The sequence below is a fragment of the Hesperophylax consimilis genome, chromosome 16 (genome assembly GCF_061612785.1).
Source record: "Hesperophylax consimilis isolate HC1 chromosome 16, BYU_Hcon_1.0, whole genome shotgun sequence".
In the NCBI taxonomy this organism is placed as follows: Eukaryota; Metazoa; Arthropoda; class Insecta; order Trichoptera; family Limnephilidae; genus Hesperophylax; species Hesperophylax consimilis.
Genome location: NC_142851.1, coordinates 16,367,864 through 16,391,248, shown reverse-complemented (window position 1 = coordinate 16,391,248; position 23,385 = coordinate 16,367,864). Strand labels below are relative to the sequence as shown.

The 23,385-nt window shown below is 35.6% G+C and overlaps 1 protein-coding gene and 1 non-coding gene across 3 annotated transcripts in view; one reads left to right on the top strand and one right to left on the bottom strand.

Annotated features, from left to right (window-relative positions):
• The window catches only part of LOC149416797 (uncharacterized), a 542,858-nt gene that overhangs the window by 418,786 nt on the left and 100,687 nt on the right, over positions 1 to 23,385 (top strand). The gene's annotated exons all lie outside the window — the stretch shown is intronic.
• TRNAS-GGA (transfer RNA serine (anticodon GGA)) lies at positions 9,111 to 9,183 on the bottom strand. Its single transcript has one exon. It is a non-coding gene; the product is annotated as a tRNA-Ser (tRNA).

Genomic DNA, 23,385 nt, shown 5'->3' with positions numbered 1-23,385 from the left:
GATCGCTAATATGCTGGTTAAATCGGAGAAACCTCATTCTCTCGCTGAAACTTTAATTTTACCTGTCTGCAAAGAAATTATCAAAATTATGATTAGCCAAGAAGCCGCTAAGGAAATCGAAAAAATACCTGCGTCAGCAGATACGATCTCACGTCGCATTAATGAAATATCCACCGACATTCAATCAACGTTAATTGAAAAATTAAGGCTAAGTGGAGTTTTCGCCCTACAAGTCGACGAGTCTACTGATATCAGTGGTCACGCGCATCTCATCACAAATGTGAGGTACACGGATGGATATGAAATAAAAGAGGAGTTTTTATTTTGTCTGCCACTACCTGGTTATACCACCGGAGAAGAAATATTCAGAGTAACAAACCAGTACTTCAGTGAACATAATTTGGAATGGTGCAACTGCTTAAGCATTTGCACAGACGGAGCAGCAGCTATGACAGGAAAAATTAGGGGATTTATAACCAGGGCTTCTGAAAAAAAATCCTAATATTAAAAATTTACATTGTTTTTTACACAGAGAGACACTGATGACGAAGTCTCTGCCTGATGAATTGTTGTCTGTCTTACAAGAAGTCGTCAAAATTGTCAATTACATCAAGTCGCGACCGCTGAACTCTCGTCTGTTTAATGTATTGTGTCAGGAAATGGGAGCAGATCATCAGTCACTTCTGTTTCATACAGAAGTACGATGGCTTTCTCGCGGAAAAGTGCTTTCTCGGATTTACGAGCTGAAAAATGAGACCCAGACATTTCTAGAAACCCAGGGTTCAGACTTTGCTTCTATATTTAAAAAAGAAGAATGGGTAGCAAAACTTGCATATCTGGCGGACACATTCGCTCAATTCGAGCTGAACAAAAAATGCAAGGAAGAAATTGTTACATTTTAACGTCTTCGGACAAGATTGAAAGCTTTCGCGCTAAGTTGGTGCTATGGATCAGCCACGCTACCAATGGTAGTAACGAAATGTTTCCAAATGTCATGGCTGCCGATTCAGAAAAAAAAGTGCAGGCTTTGACAGTGAAACACTTGGAGCTTTTAGCAGAAAAAATGAACTCATATTTTCCTAAGTGTGACCTGCAACCTATGGACTGGGTAAGAAATCCATTTTCGGAAAGCATTTCTCTTGGACATTTACCAATAAACGAGCAGGAAGAATTCATGGAGCTTAAAACTGATCGGACACTAAAATTAAAATTTTCTGAAGTGAGTTAGCACATTTTTGGCTCCACGTAAAAAATGAGTATCCACTGCTGTCAAAGCGAGCTATTAAAATTCTATTACCATTTGCCACGACCTATTTATGTGAATTGGAGTTTTCAACTCTCACAACGATAAAGTCAAAAAAAAGAGAACGCCTGAGGACGATCGACGAAGAGATGCGAGCAGCGTTATCAACGATTGTTCCAAATTTTGATCGTCTGTGTTCAGTTAAACAGGCTCACATTTCGCATTAAACATCTTTTCATTTTATATTGATTTTAATAATAAATATTAATAAAATATTGTTTTTGGTAAATTTTGGTTCGGAGTGGCCACGCTTATTACGAATAATTTTTAGAAAAAAACTTTAGATATGCCGTAATTACTATAAAAGGAAACTTTTTGGCTTGGTGGCGGCGGAAAAAGATGCATTTTAATTATCAATTGCGTAAAATTAAAATTCACTTCTCGAACCGATTCAGTGACAGTTCGCGGCCATTCTGTCACTGTTATGTGATAAATATCAATCATAATTACACAAACCCGGCTAGACAAACCCTGCTTTGCCAAAAAAACCATTCAAAACCTGAGATGTTTTTTTAAATTATGATGACATGCAGCTTTCGTAGTTTAACCTCAAAGTTTGCCGTTATTCGTAATAAGCCTAGCCAATCCTATCCAAAATTTACCTTGTTTTTTTTTCTTTGGTGTCCCGTTAAAATTTTTTGATTAGTTAGGTGTACCGTGAACATAAAAAGTTTGCGGAACACTGCATTAGATAACCAACACCTATGCCATAGGTCACACCAAGTGGATCGCTACGTTTGTTGACTAAGCAGGGGTGCCCGGGTTCGTGGGGTTAGGTTTATCCCGGTCTTGGCGACAGATGCAACTCTTCACTAACTGCGGGTAGGCTGGATCGGGAAAGTCTGATTGAGGGAGACCTTTTGATCTCTCCAACCGGACTTTCTCGGAACATCGCCTTGCACCGCAGTGGGAGATATGGATTCATACGTCAGTCACTACTGGACACATTTACCCCCAGATTCATACCCACCCCTCATACCCTTTTCTATCCCAGAACTTCCTTTCTTTCCATAAAAAGATCCTCCACACAGCACCCCCAAAGATGACATAGGACTTGAGGAATTATTTTTTTTACTCCGGGTCTCGTGCGTAAAAATGTACTGCGAATCGAAAAGATTTCACTCTTTGCCAAAAGATGCATTTTTTATCCAGAACTCTCCAAGAATTTGATAAAGACGTTGCCCTTGACTTTCGGGTGATGAAATTTGTATATTTATTTTTGCTCTCGTGAATGAATGCAAATCTTGGAAGTAGAAATTAACTCACTTCCCGACATCATATCTAGATAAAACGAGGCAGATAGACTCAATAACACAATGCATCATTCTAAAACATATACGTAATAAATGTCGGTCTTATCCAATCGGGATTTGGCTAGGTTGGTAAAGTTGTCCCGGGGAGGAAGGTTCAATCCTCAGTTAAACCAATTTTTTATGTTTTGAGAAGTGAAAAGAAAATAGATATGTTATGCTAAAAAACTTTGAATTTTACGGGTTGATTTTTTGAACTTAAGTTGGTTTGAAAGAGAGATATGTAAGTAGTATTTATCAGTTGCGTAAAATTTAAAACACATTTTTACAATTTTAGTGTTAATAGGTTCTATTTGTAATATTAGAAGCCAAATTTGGGTTGCATCATATGTGTAAATGATTATTTTTATGATAAACTAATGTATAGACAACGTTTTTATGCATAGCACAAAAAATAAAAATGATTAAAGGCAATATTTATTAGCCTGAAACACCCATACAAATTTGAAAAAATCTTCCAAGAAAACATAAATGCCGCCGATGGGAATTGAACTCGCAGCCCTCAGTATTTATGTTTATTTATTTATTAACGCCTTATTTATAGACTTTTTCATATAAATAGTGATTAAACGTGGTATATTTAAACTGCTTAAATAACGATATTTCGTATTTGTTTAGTTATAAATTAAAACTGTCCACAGACTCGAATTATTATTTCCCCCTATTAGTATTCTCATCAGAGAGGAATGCGTATGGTAGTTAGTCCCAGAATTTCCGCACTGAAATAAATCACGACTTCTAGTCAGTGGCGGCTCTTGACTTTTGAGTGTGATATAGTGCAAAGTTTGAAAAATTCGACAATATTGATTTTCTTAGTACAAAACAATTATTTTTGATAAATTTTGTATGAAGGTTTTCACGAAATTTCAATCTTCATACAAAAACCGAATAACCTAAGAACCTGAAAAAAAGAACACGTTTCCAGCTACATCAATATCAATGATGCCATTTTCTGTAATACTTGCACTCTAGTACACCCAAAAGGCACGAGCCGCTATTGCTTCTAGTAATACGTAGTGCAATCTGAAAGCAGTCAATTTTGGGCTATCAAAGGCATAATTTAGAATTTTATTTAGAATCACCAAGTCAGCGAAATCCTTCTGTTTCACAATTTAATGATTTTATATAGGAACACTAAGTCAGTGAAATCCTTCTGTTTTAAATTTAATGATTTTATATAGAAACACCAAGTCAGTGAAATCCTTCTGCTTCACATTTTAATGATTTTATATAGAAACAAACACCAAGTCAGTGAAATCCTTCTGTTTTACAATTTAAGCATTTTCATAACATTTAAAATTGTATTTCAACAAATTTGCAGGAATCCCTTAACTTATTTTGTATTCTTTCAATTCATTGTACATTAATATTGTAATGTGGGTTCCAGACGGGAGAATTGTACTCAAGTTGACTTCCAACGAAAGCAAAATTTAAGATTCTAATGCACCTATTATTATTTAAATTTTATTAATGTTATATGATAAAAAAAAAAAAAAAAAAAATAAAAAAAAAAAAAAAAAAAATAAAAATTAATAAACTTTAAATTCATGAACATACAACACAACAATTTTAACATCGTTACAGCGGCGAGTAGCAGGCGTCCCCGGTGCGGGCCAAAACTGTTGGTAAATTTTGCCAACATTCGCGGCCTGCACACAAATTTAAATTCCGTCCATCACCATCTTTTGTCCCAACGTCCCAACCTTCTTTTCCTATCCGAAACTCAGATAGCCGAGCCGCCAGACTCCTCCTATCTGGACTGCCCGGGCTTTACCCTCGCAAGCAAATTCCGACTCAAAGGAGGAGTCTGCCTCTATAGTCGAGCTGACGTCAACTGTGTACGACTATTGAGTCTGGAAAACTCCAGATTCGACGTAATGTGGGTGCGCGTCAATCTTGCCAATACGGCAAGATTCTACGCATGTCTATACCGCTCACCGAACCATAGCGAATCAGACACTTCCGAGCTCTTCAAACATTTGAGCGATACTATTGATGATCTCTTGCCCCGCTACCCTTCGGCCGAGTTTGTTGTTCTGGGGGACTTCAATGTTCATAACGAACCATGGTTGAAGTTCTCAGGCCCAACGGACTCGGCTGGCCGACAGGCTGAATCCTTTGCCATTTGCTACGGATTAGAGCAATTGGTTCAGGAGCCTACAAGGGTTCCTGATGTCCAGACTCACCGCTCCAATCTGTTAGACCTATTCTTAACTACTGTGCCACACGGTTATAAGATTGACGTCACAGCGCCTATGGGATCATCTGACCACTGCCTAGTGACGACATCAATCCCCGTTAGCCTCAGACCAACCAATGAGAGGCTGAGAAGAAAAGTGTGGCACTATAGGTCAGCAGATTGGTTCGGTATGCGGGCCCATTTCAACGCTTTTCCATGGTCACCTGTCTGTTTTCGGACTTCGGACCCTTCAAGATGTGCCCAGGAGATTGGTGAAGTCATCAAATCGGCGATGGATGGCTTCATACAATCGACTACTAAAGAAACTGTTGTGGGCTCAAAGCCGTGGTTCAGTCGACAATGCTCCGAAGCAGTTCGACGAAAAAACGCGGCTTACCGAGCCTACAACACATCTCGAACGCCCGAAAGCAGATCAGCATACAACAAATCGGCAAAGGAATGCAAGAGAATCATTAATAGGTCAAAATTCGAACACGACCTGCAGATCAGCAAAAAACTGGCTGCCTGCCCGCATGGCAGCAGAGCATTCTGGTCGCTTGCGGGCTCAATAGGTCGAAATTTTTGCAAACCCAGTTTGCCACCTCTTACCAGACCTGACGGCTAACTAGCAAACACCGCCACCGAAAAGGCTAACCTATTAGGGAAAATGTTTGCGGAAAACTCGACCCTCGACGACGGGGGTGCTGTTCCGCCGTCGGTTCCTCACTGCGGCTTCTATATGAAAAAGCTGAGGATCCGGCATCGGGATGTACTCCACGTCATACGGGGGCTCGATGTTAACAAAGCTAGTGGACCTGATGGAATACCTGCCCTGGTATTGCAGAGGTGTGCTGCGGAAATAGTTCCAGTTTTGAAAAAAGCTCTTCAAAATGTCCCTGAAGTGTGGCACTGTGCCCTCTGGTTGGAAAAAAGCGGTAATTCACCCTATTCCCAAGAAAGGTGACCGCTCCAACCCGGCCAACTACCGCCCCATAGCGATCACATCAGTTCTGTCCAAAGTGATGGAACGTGTGATCAACGACAAACTGCTTACATACCTCGAGAAGAACAAAATTATCAACGACCGTCAATACGGATTCCGGCGGAACCGCTCGTGCGGTGATCTTCTCGCGTATGTGACGCATGTTTGGGGGCGGTGCTTGGAACGTCACGGTGAGACCCAAACGGTCGCACTTGACATATCCAAGGCCTTTGACCGGGTCTGGCACCGAGGACTTGTCAACAAATTGCATTCTTACGGACTTCCCGCATCCCTGTGTACGTGGATTGCTGACTTTTTAAGGGATAGGTCGATTCAGGCGGTTGCTGACGGTTTCACCTCTTCCTTGCACTCCATAAATGCTGGCGTCCCACAGGGATCGGTTCTGTCTCCGACTTTGTTTTTGTTGCACATCAATGACCTTTTGACATGTGCACCGATTCATTGCTACGCGGATGACAGTACAGTTCATGATAGCTTTTTGTTTGACAAGCCCCCAAAGGGCACACAAACTCCAACGGCTCGGAGGGCTTTGAAGCAGAGAATGGACGGTTATCTCGAGAGTATTTCCTCCTGGGGTAAAAATAATCTCGTCGAATTTAATGTTTCAAAGACCCAATCCTGTCTGATTACGTCTAAAAGGGATCCAAATGATAATCTAGTCTCCTTCAACGGAAGCAATCTTCCGAACAGGCCTTCCATTGATATGCTTGGTGTAACTATAAGTGACCAGCTCAGGTACGAGTAAAGTTGGCCTCTCAGAAGCTGGGCGTACTGTACAGGGCCCGCAGATACTTTAATAGTACACAACTGCTCACCCTGTACAAATCGCAAGTGCGCCCTACTGTCGAATTTGGCAGCCATCTCTGGTCTGGAGCCCCAAAATACCTGAAAAAAACCCTTGACTCTGTGCAGAAACGGGCGGTCCGTTTGATAGATTCCCCAATCTTAACAAACGGACTGCAATCTTTAGAGCACAGGCGTCAGGTAGGTATACTATCCTTGTTCTATCGGTATTACAATGGAAGATGCTCTGAGGAACTAGCGTCATTGATCCCTTTGGCACCGGTGCGTAGTCGGGATACACGCCAAACGCGCGCCCAACATTTGTACACAGTTGACACTTGTCACATGAGAACGGGTCGCTTCTACGATTCGTTCTTAAGTTCAACAGCTCGGCTGTGGAACGAACTGCCGGCCTCTGTGTTTCCTCCCTCCTACAACATGGGACTCTTCAAGACCCATGTTCACTCCTTCCTCTCCACAAAAAGACCCTCCACACAGCATCCCCAAAGATGACATAGGCCCTGAGGGAAATTATTTTCTTCAGGGCCTCCTGTGTGGAGTAAATATAAAAAAAAAAAATTTAAAAAAAATATGATAGACATCCTATTAATATAATATGATCATCTTCGTAAAAAATCGCAATGTTTTCAAAACAATTACGTAATGAATAAGTAATAACAGTCTCATGTGGTCAACATCAAAATTAAATGAATGTCCTTATTGTATGACTCGTGTTTTATCCCCCATTCTCTCATCCCCTGAGGGCCCTAAGTATAGTTGAAGCGACATGCCACCTCCGAGAAACATACGTCACGTGATATATATCGTAAACGCCGGTCTAGTGGCGGTGGTTAGTGTTTAATGTCGAGTACACTGTAATGACGCTAATAACAGCCTTGTTGCTCTACATAACCTATTCTAGTAGAACAGTAAGGAGCATTATAATATATATCTAATCATATTATTTAATTCGCATTGAACACAGAATAAAGAATAATAAACCAAATTGTGTGGGGGAATTTCATCTGCAAAGTCATCCAATTTCACAGAAATGCATATATATGTGGGTTTGTACATTGTCATTGTCAACGAGTCTATCTGGGGAGTTTCAGCTCGATTGGATGTCGGGAAGTGTGTTAACTTCATCTTTCACGTTATTGCTTCATTTATACATTCACTCAAGAAAACAAGAGTGAAATTCAAGTGATGAGAACATTCTACCCTTAACTTCCAGTTTTATCTTCACTGTGAAATGTTAATTTCGATCAAATGTAATTGGGATATATATTATCATGTCACACAGCGTAAGAGAGACAGAGCGCAGCTACATGAGCAGAAACCAGAATCGGCTCCGTGGTTGAGTAGTTACGATCCTTGGCCACGAATCTAGAAGTCATGGATTCAAATCCCGGTGTACGGAAGTACATTTTATTTGATTAATTTGCGTCATTCTACAATTTATTATTTTATAATAATATTTGTGGCGCGTTCCAGATTGATAGATACTTTCAGTATCGCACTGGTGAAAGACCATCATTCAGAATCGACACGTTGCTTTAAATGACTTTAGCCGTGTTTGCTGACCAGATCAGAATAGCGAGCCCCAACTTCCTCTTTCCATCTCCTTCAACTTTTTACTACCTTCAGCCTTACAACATATTCCGATTGGGGACGCCATGGTCTCACAGGCTCTACACGGTGGGAGCTGTTGGGACTTTTTTAACTTTGATGGCATTTCTAGTGTTTTATCTACTCAGTGTTTTGAAATTGTGAAAAAACGCATAAACCGGCTAAACCTAATGAAATAATCAATTATTTCAATAGGTTCTTGTTATGCATAATTTATTATTAAGGTTAAATTCAACGTTCGTTTCAATCTAAGTATTCATAGATGGTGTTAATTTAATTATTTTATTAAAATACGCATTTGCAAGTTATGCTTCACAATATTAAGATGAATTATTTGTTTGCGCCCGTACATACACAATATGAATCCGAATAAATAGTTTTGTCCGTATGAAAACCCAATTATTTCAAGAGAGGTATACAAAATACAAAATTGGATTGAAACACCCAAATATTAATGTTCTTTCTTGAAATAATTGAGCGTTTATACTGACAAAGCTATTTATGCATTGTCTTAATATTGCTAAGCATTACCTTGCAAAAAGCGTATTTTAATAAAAATTAATTATATGCACATGTAGAATATAAAAAGCATCGTTTTTAACCTACCAGATTTTTTTCCTCGACTTGAATTCTTGTAAGTATCTAATATTACATTACCTAAGCGAGTCTTAACTTTTTTGAATAATTATTCTCAATATAGTCTTGGCATTTAATTTAATCAATCGAGCGTATTTTTATTTTTATTTTTTCATATTGAATATAATATATCGCAACGAATTTTACGTCAAACACAATACTCGCACGGATGCATATTTAAAACTCGTTACACTAAATTATTGTAGGCAATAATTAGTCGCCTGTAATATCAATACAAATAGAAAATATCTCTTGAGTAAAAATAAATGCCGCCGACGGGAATTGAACCCGCGCCTTCTGATGTCCAGTCAGACGCTCTGGACCATTGAGCCACGTCGGCTTATTTCCAGCCCGCTAAATAATTAAATATATACCGGGTTTTCCGATAAAAAGTGTTATTCTGAATAGCCCGTTATTTCGGTAGATTTTGCTTTTGAAGCTGTCATTTTTAGCAGTTGACAATTAGAAACTACGCCATTAATAAAAATGGAACGATACACGCTTCAACAACGCATTGAAATTATTCACAACGCATTAAAATTCACTTCATAGGCCCATTTCCACCTCGGTGGCTTCGTCAACAAGCAAAATTGTCGCGGAAAACCCAAGAGTTATTGTTGAAAAGACTCTTTATCCTCAACGTGTGACTGTTTGATGCGGTTTATGGTCCGGCGGAGTCATTGGACCTTACTTTTTCGAAAATGAGGCTGGAGCAACAGTTACGGTGAATGGATTGCGCAATCGAGAGATGATTCATGATTTTCTATGGTCGAAAATGAATTACATTGATCTGGACAACGTTTACTTTCAACAAAACGGCGCTACGTGCAACACAAGCAACGAAACCATTGATCTTTTACGGGAAAAGTTTCTTTGAATATCAAAATAACACCTCTTATTGGAAAACCCTGTATTAACTAAAAGTGAACTTTTTTTCACTTGAATTACCCGTGTTTTTTTTTCAATTACCTACATCTATTTGAATTTAATTTTTGTTTTCGTCAATGAATGCAAATCTTGGAAGTGGAAATTAACCCACTTCCCAACATTTTTATGGCCGGAATTGGATGGTATTGATTTGGACAATGTTTACTTTCAACAAGACGTCGCTACGTGCCACACAAGCAACGAAACCAATTATCTTTTACGATTGAATATCAAAATAACACCTCTAATTGGAAAACCCTGTATGTACTAGTACTTCAATCAAGAATTACTGCTTATTATATATTTTCCACCTCTAAACAACCAACATTATTTTTGTAGGAAAGGCTATGTTAGTGCTAAATTTCCCACTAGATGGCGTTGAGACATATTATATTTACATTTTTTGGTGAAATATTTTGACTTATATTATTATTATTTTTTTGGTAACTAGAACTAGGGACTAATTTTTTTAAATTTTACCTAAAAAATCTAATTTCGGACTCGACTCAATGTTGATTCATCAGTTTCCTGTTTGTACTGCGAGTTTCCGGACACCATATAATACAGGTATACTTACTGTCCCGCAAGACAAAATACTGTTTCTTAATGACGCTTTGCAAGGACATTACTGTCGGAATTGTATAATAAACAAGTAATACACCTGTGAGTTATTTAGGTCCACCACACACGACCTATACCAACTTTAATGAGTACTTTGCTTTCTTCTATTATTATTTATGTTTCTTTCAGTTTTATGATTCATTTAATTACCAGTTTTAATACCCGGCTTTGCCTTTGGCCTAAATTCTTGTGTTTATTGAACATACTTATTATTCAAGAATTGCATGGTTAAAACATTAAATATTTCGCTCAAAATCGTTATCGTGGATATGAGTTTAAAGTAATGTCTTTGTATAATGTGTACTTTCAATACGATGAAATAAATACGTATTGTTCTTCTTGTACATAAATATTGACTGCGGTTTGGTGTAACCCTTCAAGCCACGAAATGAAAACTTTACAGTTGACGATAATAACGAATATCTACGGATTTGTAAAAATAATAACAAATTTAAAAAATTAAAAAGAAAAAAGAAAGATTTCATATGTTTTTTGGGAATTTTCTATACCTCTTTTCCATTTTTTTAAAACTATATATACCTACTTACTAACAATTGAGCAATACGGGGCGGCACAGTCGCATATCCAATTTCTACCGATTTATAACAAGTGAACTCTTTAAGTTTAAAGTTCCATAAAAAAAATATTATATATATTTGTTATGCCGAAACTTTAACCATATGAATTTACCTCGATAGAAAAAAATAGCTATGTAAGCTCCGAAAATTATTCAAAAACACGTTTTGTTCTGTTATTTAATATGATATAGGCGTGAAAAAATTCACAGTGTATCTTAAAATGCAACTAAAGCATTTGTTGATAGTGTTTTGCTCTATTTCAAACGCGTCGTTCTTTATTAAATATTTTCGCTTAATTATTGTAGTTTTTCAAATATTAGCGCGCTCCCTCTAACATTCGTATTTACATACCTCCATTTCAAAGCATCTTTGAACGATTACTACGGGGACTTAACGCACCCCTTCTAACATTCGTATTTACGTATCTCCCTTTCAAACAATCTTTGAACGCTTACTACGGGGACTTAACGCACTCCCTCTAACATTCGTATTTACATATCTCCCTTTCAAACAATCTTTGAACGCTTACTACGGGGACTTAACGCCTTCCCTCTAACATTCGTTTTCACGTATCTCCCTTTCAAACAATCTTTGAACGCTTACTACGGGGACTTAACGCCCTCCCTCTAACATTCGTATTTACATATCTCCCTTGCAAACCATATTCGAACGCAAGTTTATTAGAAATTTTAAAGCTTCCTAGCTATATATAGATGGTTAGAGCTACATAGTTCTATTGACTACTAGGCAGAAAAAATACTGTGCAAATTTCATGACGTCAAAACATATTCTTCGTGATGTTTTAGCGGTACACTTTAAAAGATTTTTTAATACGTAAATATATTTAATGATTTTAAATGTTTTTGTTAGGTACGCCCCGTAAAAAATGAAAAATTTCCTTGCCAGAGGCGTAGAATTTAATTAGAAACTTACAAACTCCAATAAATTCATGAAAAACGGATTGAAAAATGATTAATTATTTATAATTGGATATTTCGAGGTCATTTAGCATTTGGAATGTTGCCAATAAATTATTGTATACATCTTATTTTTAATAATAAAATTTTTCGATTGCTACAGGTCCACCATATGCGAGAGGCCAGAAGGGCGATTTCGGTTCAACTTAAGGATAAGGAATTGTCCTTAAAACGAATTACTTTTTGCTGTCTTCCGAACAGGAATCCGTCTCTTGGTGGGTTTTAACCTTAGCTAGCTGTCGGACAATTCGACTTTGATTCTTAGCGGGTACCGATCTCCCAAACTCTCTTACAAAACCAACAGTAATAGTATTTTAAAATGTGTATAATTAATCAAAGTAGAGGTTTTCACTGATATATCTTAATTTGTTTTTACAATACAAAAAAGTTACACTAGCCTAGATGGTGGGAAGGAGAAAAAAGGGGAAAAAAAGGAAAAGGGGAAAAATGAAAAGGAGAAAAAGGATAAGGGAGAAAAAGGAAAAGGGGAAAATTGAAACGGGGAAAAAATGAAAAGGGGGAAAAAGGAAATGGGGAAAAAGGAAAGGGGGATGGGTCTAGTCTATGTTGAGCAATAAATAAGTCGAATTCACTGTATAAAGTGTTAAATATGTATGAAGCGCGGTGAATGAATGTGTTTTATTTTGAGTTGGTGTTGAATTGAGGGCCATTTAATGTCTGGTTTGTCTGATTGGCACTCTTAATTGTAATCTTGTATTATATGTTCTAACGTTGTGATATATTGTTCGTGTTTACTTAGCAACAAAGCCCACTGTACACCACAACTTGATCGTTGACAAGAAGAGACTGGGTTAATTAACAGATTCCTCTCGCGGGACGGTCGAGAGCCTGAGTAAACGGGTGTCCCAAACCCCATTAGCGTTTGGTCCAGGTATAGGGGTGGGACCACCCCCTTTGAGGTGGTGGCGCGTTTTGCTGGCAGGTGAGGGGACTAATTGATGACCTGCGCCCTTGTTAGTGTGTTGGGTGATCACATAGCGTAATCACCTGATAATTCAAAATAACATTCTCTCATTTTCGCCAGATTAACTGACTTTGTGAAACTACTATATGTTGAGGTTTTATCAACTAAGCCAGGAACAATCCTATCCCAGTGGCGTATTTACAAATCCTTTACTATTTTAGTCGCTATGACGACAGTAATGATTAGTTTTCGTTTGTGCAAAATTATTTTCAAAACCTATAACATTTCAGTCACGGTGTCGACTATAACAGGTTATCTTGTGTTTGTGACTTAACCCAACATACCCGATGGACTGCATTAGACTAGCCCCTATTGTGCGGCTGACTACATTTGCAGTCCAGTAAAATTAGCACTGCCTTGAGGTGCACTGCAGTGTGCAGCGTGTTGAGCTAGGTTTTGAAAACATTTCACTACTGTCCAGGTAAACAAAATTTAATTTGTGTAATCGTTCAAATCTAATTATCGATATTAACTTAGGCTCTGAGATATTTACTAAATTCAACCCGTCTCATAGAGGCTAGACTTTGCATATGTATATGGACTGAAATGGTATAGGTATCCTGAATTCCGAGCCGTAATCAGAGAACGGATCACCAGCTGGTAGCTACAGAACGAGACTAACCACGAGCAAAAACGCGTGATGGCAGAGCTGGACTTCTGGCAAGGTCCCATTTACATGCGATGGAGCCAATTCCTGATGTCGTAGAGACCTAAAAGCTTAACTTTATTTTCGTTTTCTTCATTATTATTATTTTTATTTATTTTATCAATTTTCTTTTCTATCTTACCTTATTTTGTTTATCTGTTTGTGCGCTTAGGTTTTCTAAACTACGCAACGGATTTTGATAAGATTTTCTTCCGGAAAGTTTATATATATAATACACACATATTTTATTTGTGGAAGTAGAGAAAAGTCGATATTTTGTAATCAAATCGTTAAAAAAATATTTTCGGGAGCTTAAATTGTTAACGCTGGCTAAACCTTATTAGATTCATCAAAATAATGTACTACGGAATTGTATATCTTAAAAAGGCATCCAGAAAATTCCGCGATGGTATATGTTAACTTCCAGCAACGGGTACACGTCAGCTAGTATATTATATCACCCTTCCCGAGATCTGAAATAAACAAGGTAAAAAGCTACTATATTAAAGTTGTCACCATGATTGAAACGGAATTGGCCTTGTAAATGATTTTCTACAAACAAAAGCAACTCTATTGCATTTTTCACCGTGACTGAAATATTATAGGCTTTGTAAATGATTTTCCAACATAGGCTCTGTGAAAACACGTTCTGATGCCTCCGGTTATTCAGAGGGATGTCCTTCTCTGACTTGGAACACCTTCTCTGATTACTGGGAGGATTTTGATGAGTTTCAGCCAGTATACACAACAATCTAGAGACAGTATGTAAATTTAGGACCCACATTTTTCCTTCTTCTTTATGGCACCTGTATAAAATGGCCTCTCACACCCCATTAGCGTTCGGACCAGACAATAGGGGTGGGTTCACCTCCTTTGCGGTGGTGGCACATTTCGACGGCAGGTGAGGGGCTAATTGATAGCCTGCGCCCTTGTTAGTGTGTCGGACGATCACGCTGCGTAATGACCTGTGATTAGGATGGATGGGCAATAAAAAGATACTCTCGATTCAGACAGACTGGATGCCTACAATGAAATTCTAAAACTCTGAAAATTACTACAAGTGTTCAACATTGTTTCGGGAAAGTTATGGCTATAATAAATTTTACGAGTTTTCAGGAAATTGCTGGAAAATTAATTGAAGAGTGAAAACATATCGCAACATTTTCAGTGGTTAGTAATGTTTTTGACATCATCTTGACAGTGTAAATACCTTTTCACTAAGTATTATTTATTCTGCAAAACAAGTATGTCAGCAATTTGGAATAAAGTTTTTAGGGCGAATAATTTAAAAATCGTTCCTACAAATTCACCCATTGATCCAACATATCTAACATTAAAATGTTCATTCATTTGATATTCTGACAAATGACTTTACAAAGAACAGAAAACAACTTATTAACATTCATACTGACCAGAAAGACAGAATAATGTATGATTTTGTATCATTGTATGATATTATTTCATTTACTTATTCTCTGTGTATCATTTCTCTATTATTTCCTTTATTAGATCGTGACCGAACCTTTAATTTACCTGGTAACAATTTTGTGTCTATATTTTGTCAAATTTTACTTAACAGAACTCAAAAATTCTTATATTTATTTAATATTGTACTATGTACTGTATTACTACTGGACTATTCTCACATATTATACGATTGTACTAATCATTTACATCTAATAATAACAGGATAATTATATCAAACCTGGTTATATTACACAGAGTCATTAACAACTTAATTGACAGCCCTGCCATCGTCGCCATTATAAAAATTCTGTGTACCGACTAGGAACACTAGACAAAATGTAACATTCTTCTGCAATGTATACCCAATCAACTATCAGACACACTAAATAATCAATAGGATGCATGATCTGGGCAACAAGTTTAGGGGAACTATTGATGCTGATTTTCTGACTACATTTATAGAACTAAGCGTAATCTATATCAGCACTTTTTAATCCTACTTTAATCCTACAAATTATAGTAGCGTTGATAATGTAGTTTTAGTGATTTGTCTTATATGAAGTATTCTTCTAGATTCTTTTTTTTATATGTTACTGTTACATGTTTTACTAATATTGTTTCAATAATCATGTTATTAGTTTAACGTTATTTCATACTTTGAAAACATTGTGTATACTTTTTGATAGCTCACTAGGTATATTCTATTCTTATAATTCATGTAAAAGCCCAGCTGGGCGTAAAATCAATAAAATAAAGTAAATTAAATATTAGGTGTTATAAATAAACGCAAAATGGTTTTCAGATGTAATTCATATTCATTTATCGATGTCGTGAACTGTGTTTGAAAAGGTATGTTGTATAAGGCTGATAAAATACTGGGGATGGGACGACTTGAATAAATAATCCAGTGTCGCCACTGATTTTTAAACACATCTATTTGAATTTCACTTTTGTTTTCGTAAATGAATGCAATTTTCGAAAGTGCAAATTAACCCACTTCCCGACATCCGATTGAGCTGAAACTCAGCATACAGACTCGTCGTCAATAACAAGGTATTCTATCAACTTGGTTCCAATCACGTATACATACGCGAACGCATACGCATTTCACTGAAATTCGATGACATTCCAGCAGTTAGTATACGCAATAAATGTCGGTCTTATCCTGGCATTCGGCTCGGTTGTCGACTCCAGTTCCTGGGTAGGAAGGTTCAATCGTTAGTCAAACCAAAAAAATTATAATTTAAAATACATTTAAAAATAGATTCACCATAGAAAAAAAACTTTATATTTTACGTGTTTATTTTTTTAATTATATTTTAATGGTTCTAGCCCATTTCTCACACGCGCTGTCTCTCTTACACTTGCCTGACCTCGTATATCGCCTTCCCATTGGAATTGCATAATGATGAAGAAACCCAGTTTTGTATTGGTTACCCGATTTTCCAGATTTTGTGACACGAAACAGGTTAACATCTTTTGATTTATTCTTTATTCAATGACCTTAGTACACGCTCCTTGCTTAAAATCTGAAATAGCATTATGTTAGGCTAGTTCTGTATCTCGGCACAACGGAAGTCCTGTTGTACCTTCGCGTTCTTGTGAAATTACATAAAACAACATAATATTTAATGAAATTACATGAAAAACAATTTTTCGCATTATATCCATTGATGATTGTAGCTCTATGATTATATCAGAAATATAGATATGGTCGTTCTGAGGGTTATGTGCCGCTATCAGCAAAACATTTTTCTTTCTTACTGTGAGGCTATTTCATTTGTATTCTTCAGATTATTTCTACTGCACTACATGCCCAAACGGCCGGCGTGGTCTAGTGGTATACGCTTTTGACTACAGATCCGAAGGTCGCGGGTTCGAACCCGGCGTGCGCAAATAAATTTTATTTGATTAATTTGTGTTATTTCACAATTAATTAATTTAAAATAATATATAGTATATTTGCGGCACGTTCCAGAGTGGAAGATACTCTCAGTATCGCCCTGGTGTAAGACCACCATTCAGAATTGAAACGTTGCTTGAAATGGCTTTAGCCGTGTTTGGTGACCAGATCTGAATAGCCAGGTACTTCCCCACCTTCCTCTTCCCCATCTCCCTCCCCTCCCCAATACCCTCAGCCTCACAACATACCCCAATTGGGGATGCCATAGTCTCACTGGCTCCAGACGGGAGCAGTTGGGACTCTTGTGCGGTATTACTGTAAAAAAAAAAAAAAAAAACGATTTAAACCATATTTTTTTAATTGTTGAAGACAATATTAGCGATTTCTAAACGAAAAACTGAAACAGAAAAATCAGAAAAGGATACGGTCACATCTAGGACTCGAACCCAGGACCCTTGTCTTTCCGGGACACCGCTCTACCAACTGAGCTAATTGGACCCTATCCCCCTCGGTCACTTTTAACTGTATCATACTTCGAATAACAACTACCAACATGGTCTTCATTTTTTCAACGCACATTTTTACTGGCAACTATCTTTATGTATGATCGCAAGATTCAACCCGAACTATTGAGGTTTTACTCAATAAAGTTATTCTGAAAAATAAATATTCATTCTAGACTTGCAGAAAAAGTCAATAGATGTCGCACATTAAAATAAAAAAATAAGATAGGTTTATCTAAAAAAAAAGACGCTGTCTAGATTGCATTTAGTTAGGGTTGAATCTTGCGATCATACATAAAGATAGTTGCCAATAAAAATGTGCGGTGAAAAAATGAAGACAATGTTGGTAGTTCTTATTCGAAGTATGATACAGTTAAAAGTGACCGAGGGTGATAGGGTCCAATTAGCTCAGTTGGTAGAGCGGTGTCCCGGAAAGACAAGGGTCCCGGGTTCGAGTTCTAGATGTAACCGTATCCTTTTCTGATTTTTCTCTTCCATTTTTTTTGTTTTAAAAAAAAATACAAACATTCCCGGGTTACAAATAACTTGACAATATTTGAAAATCTCCTACTACCACCACATCTGCCTAAATAGCGCACTATTACGTTGTGTAATGTGTAGTAGCTCGTCGCGGCGAGCGTAAAACCACGTGTGGTCGTCTGCGCCACCCATTAAATTATATAACCCATCACACCATTAAATATTTTTACGACTTGATTATAAAACATCGACTTTTCTCTACTTTCCATAAATACAATATGCATGTGTTATATATGTAAACCTTCCGGAAAAAAAATTCTAAATGATAGTGAATACCTTATCAATATCTGTTGCGTAGTTTAGAAGAACTAAGCGCTCAAACAGACAGACGCGGATAGCGACTTTATTATATTATATTTAGAGATTTAAACAGGAAAGGAGTTGTGCAGATTCCGGTGAAAGAACTTGGCGAGACATAGCATTGACTCTGGCTTTATTGTGGGAAATTGACTTAAAAGTGTTTTAAACCGGTTTGCGTGACATCTGGCGTTCACATTTGAAACTCGGCGTAGAAAAATTTAAAAAATAGTTTTTATTATTTTTAAATCGTGTTAAATAAATTGTAACAGATATATTTTTTAAAATGATTCATATTTGCTGTACGTTCAAGAGTTGAAGATACTCTCAGTATTCCCAGAATAGGATCGTTGAGTTAATCATTGTTATAATCTGTGTTTAATTACTTAATCTGAACAGACAGTAGCCAGGTATCTGTTTTTCTTGTGATTATTCTATATTTCCTATAGTCGGACCTCCTAGTTTATCAAACATTCATGTATCATTATATTATATCAAAGTCGTGCCTCATTATTTATCACGACAAAGTGTTGTTATCTTCTTCTCTCGTTTGGAATGAAAAGGCTTGCTGGCTTTACCAACCTGATACTGATCAGGAACTTGATTCCAGACACGAAAGTGACCTTTTCTTCAACCAATCTTCTAATAAATGCCCTCTTATCTATTAATTCATTCAAATGAACGTTTGACCTATTCCCTATCTGTAGTAGCAGTATAATTCCAGTAATATCTGCCATTCAACGTGTTTTTACCTTCATTGTGTTTCTTGTATGAATTTATTTATTTATTTTGTGATAATACGTAAGTAATAACAATAATATGTATTATATTATATGTATTATTATATCAGTCCTTGGACCTCTATTGTTCATACTCTATATTAATGACATGGTGAAAATATTTTCAAAATGCAAAGTACGACTATTTGCCGATGATACACTAATATATATAATTGGAGAAAACTATGAAGAACTAATACATATTTTAAATAATGAACTAGATAATGTATCAAGATTGCTAAAAATAAATAAGCTTAGTTTAAATACAAAATGTATGGTAATTGGTTATAAGAAGACATCCAGTGAAAGCAAAATCAAAATTGATTTTTTTTTTTTAAATAAATTTAAAAGAAATCAAATTTAATAATGTTATAATAATTATTAAGTTCTGCAAGTATTTCTGTTATTTTTACAGGTTTTAATGTGACAGCTGTTTCTGCTTTTGAGGCCATTATCAAACTGTCACACATTATCTCAGTTTGATAATGGCCTCAAAAGCCGAAACAGCTGTCACATTTAAAACTGTAAAAATAACAGAAATACTTGCAGAACTTAATAATTATTATAACATTATTAAATTTGATTTCTTTTAAATTTATTTAAAAAAAATTAAATGGAGTTCTAAGAATTAAACACCAAAACAATAAATATCAAAATTGATGGTGAAAATATTGAAAATGTTACCGATATAAAATACTAAGGATTTATTATAGATTCCAAACTCAACTTTAACAAACATGCTGAATATACCCAAAAGAAAATTGGAAAAAAGATATCTTTTTTGGGAAGAATTCGCCAAAAAACTGTCCGAAAAAACTGCAATCACCATTTATAACTCCATTATTGCTCGACATTTTAATTATTGCTCAACTATTATTTTCCTGTGTAACGACCGAGAGCAAAATAAATTTCAAATTCTTCAAAATAGGGCAATGAGAACAATACTCAGAAGAAATAGATATTCAAAAGTAAATAAAATGTTAAACGAACTAAATTGGCTAACGGTGAAACAGATTTTGACCTTGAACACGAACATTTGTACACAAAATAGTAAACAACCTGCTACCCAAATATTTTTCAAATAAAATTGTATACAACAAGGACATACACAAACTAGGACGTGCAATGAAATCAGGCTACCAAAAAAGGACAAGGTGAATTCTCAGAATAGTATATTATATAAAGGGATGAAATACTATAACGCGCTGCCGGAAAACCTAAAGTCTGCCCAAATTGGATGTTGTGTAGGAGCCACATCAAGCAAAAAAAACATAGTATATTTATATGTAACAAATTAATTAGTCATTTGTAAACATAAATGTAAAAATAACTAAAATAAAATAAAAATATATGATTCCCAGTGAGTTTAAAAAAAATCATTCCAAGAAAGACAACATTAATAAAATGAAAGAAACTTATTATTACATAAGAAACGAGTTTAAAGGGGAATTCAATTAACAGTGTACATAGATTTTGAAACAAACCAGAGAGACTTAATACAGTTAATTGTAAAATGTTCTCAAATACATTAAAATAAATAATCACAGAAATTCTTTAAAATTTTAATTGTAATATAAATTTACCATTAAATAAATTCATAATCAAGTGAACCACAAAAGAATAAGTGTGCGCTCTCTTCAACAACTGCTTACAAGACGAGTATAATCCTAAATTAACTTTATAATGATATTCCAGTAGAAATCGTCGAATAAAAAGATAGCTATAAATATTACTTACAAATTATTATTTAAATTTCCGCTGGGCAGGTTTTTTTTAGCAAAAATGAAAAGAAACCTACCAGAAAAGAAGATTCTTGAAATGAAAAATTACACTTGAATATTAACTTAACTAGCAATAATGAGGTATTTTCCCAAACTATGCATTCCATTATAAAAGTGTGGAAGATTTAAAGTTTTTTTTCTGATTCTGATCATTACTAAAAATGAGTCATTTTTACATTTTCAATCATACTTATTGATTTTAAAAACGATCTAAAACCATCCATTTCGTTACGGTTCTAACCGGCTACGACGTCATTATGACATAGAAAACGCCAATGTCTGATAAGACCACTTTCGCCAACGAATTCACGAATAAAAACAAACACTTCGTTATGGCGGCAAATACAAAATGGCACATTTTAAACCGTTATACAATTTTTTTTCGTACACAGAAATAAAATAAAAATACTAAATATTATAATACAAAAATAAAAATAAAATAAAAAACAGAGAAAATAACCCATTATGAACCTCAAAGTTTTGCTCTTGTATATTCAATAAATAAAAAATATATATTTAAACAAGTTCTGCTGTGTACTCCTTATTATTCGTGACAGCTATTTCGCCTTCTGAAGGCATTATCAAAATATAGTAAAGCCACTTACAGACGATACATTTATATTACTTCCATTACTTATTATGAAAATAAAATACTACCCCAAAGATTCCCGACTTGGAACATTTGTAAATATCTCAAAGCCAAATATAATATTTAAAATTACATTTGAAATAATTGACAGGCATCTACAATGTCTACGTTTTACTTGGGAATTTTCTAGGATAGTATTGAAATGCATTAAAAACTTCTAAAACCCAGCTCTATACACTGCACATAGCAGTGCACCTGAAGTTAGTAATGATTTCACTGAACTGCTATTGTAGTTGGTCGTATTCTAAGGGTTAAGGTCGTAGTAAGTAAGGTGTTAACTAATTGAACTCGGCTTAAATATATCTTTATTGATTTACCGGAACCGCGTTCCTGTTTGCTCCATCCCAATTCGATCACTGAGAAGAACTTACAACATTATTCATTTAAGTGTATAACTTTGCGATATGATCTTTATATGCTTGTAAAATTTTAACATTCTAACTTCTTCTTGTTCTGGTTTATATTATAGTATATCATGCTGTCAAAAATGAAACTAATATATATATGACTAACCTAGCGCCAGTCCTAAATCGATATAAAAATGAAATAAGATAATGCTAGCATTGTACTGTGGAATATTTTGGCTTGTAGATAGGGCTCAACGTATTGCATTGCCAAATCTTTAATGCGTTGCTATTATTTATTTCTTCTCTTACGTTGTGCTCCATTTTTAACAAAGGGACTACCGCGTACAATAAGCCAAATTAATTGGTTAAATCTATATTACTGCTTTGAGTTTTAAAATAATTTCTTTGGAAAAACTAAAAATATCCGTTTTACAATCTCCCACAAAACTAAAAAAGATACGGAATTAAACAATACTTATTTTTCAGTGTGTATGTGTAGATATTTGCACGTAGTATATGTACCTAGTATAGTTAGTGGCCGAGTGAACAAATGCGTCAAGTTCCCTCCCAGGCGTTGTGGGTTAAATACTTTACTAACTAAGTCCTCCAACATTTCAAAAGCAGCAGTTTTCTCTTTATAATGATGGAATTAGGAGAAAATCAAATATTGTCGGTTTATTCGTAACTTGAGAATGTTTGAATATATTTTTTTAATATTTTAATAAGTTGCGTTGTATCTTAGTTTGTCATATTTTGGGGTTCAGCGAGGACAGACAAACTAAAGGAGACAATTTCTAAGATATTATAAAGTAGAAGAAGACTGCTCTAGGCTAACATTTTATTTTTAAGATTAATAAAAACAGTAAACCCTTCTATTAAAATATTTTACGTAAATGTTTTTCAAAAATTTTATAAAACGTTTTTCAATCTCAAATTAGCGGTAAACACCAGATTTTATTTTTCTCGGTGATGAATTATTTACTTCCCAATGGATTAATTATTTAGAAACATCTTAAATTTTAGTATTACGTTTGTCAGAATTAATTCAAATAAACCCCGCGGAAAGATCGATTTTCTAGGACTGCTAGGGCGAACTTGACTGTAAGTCCGTCCAAAACTCCGGACCGCGTGTCGAATATTTTTGTACACGCCTTCTTCACTTACGTCGTTATTCCGACTTTATTTTTTTATATTGTGTCGTCTCAAACGAACTTAATATCGGTTAATAGTCTAGTGTTCCAATGTAATAATGCTTTTCCATGATTCAATGCTAGTAATAACCACCCGTGTCACGTAGTGCTATAAATATCCGTCACCAAATGACACGTCCTCATGAAACTATCCTTCAATATCCTTTTCTATTATGGCCAGATATTTTCAAACATTGACAAACTTTTTATTTGCATTTAAAAGTTTACCATAAAAGTTTTCCCGTAGAATTCTATAATTCACTGGATCGAGGCTTACAAATTTTTTAAATAATTATTTATTATACGAAACCAAAAAAAGTGGCATACGATAACCTTTATAATACGTTAGTTT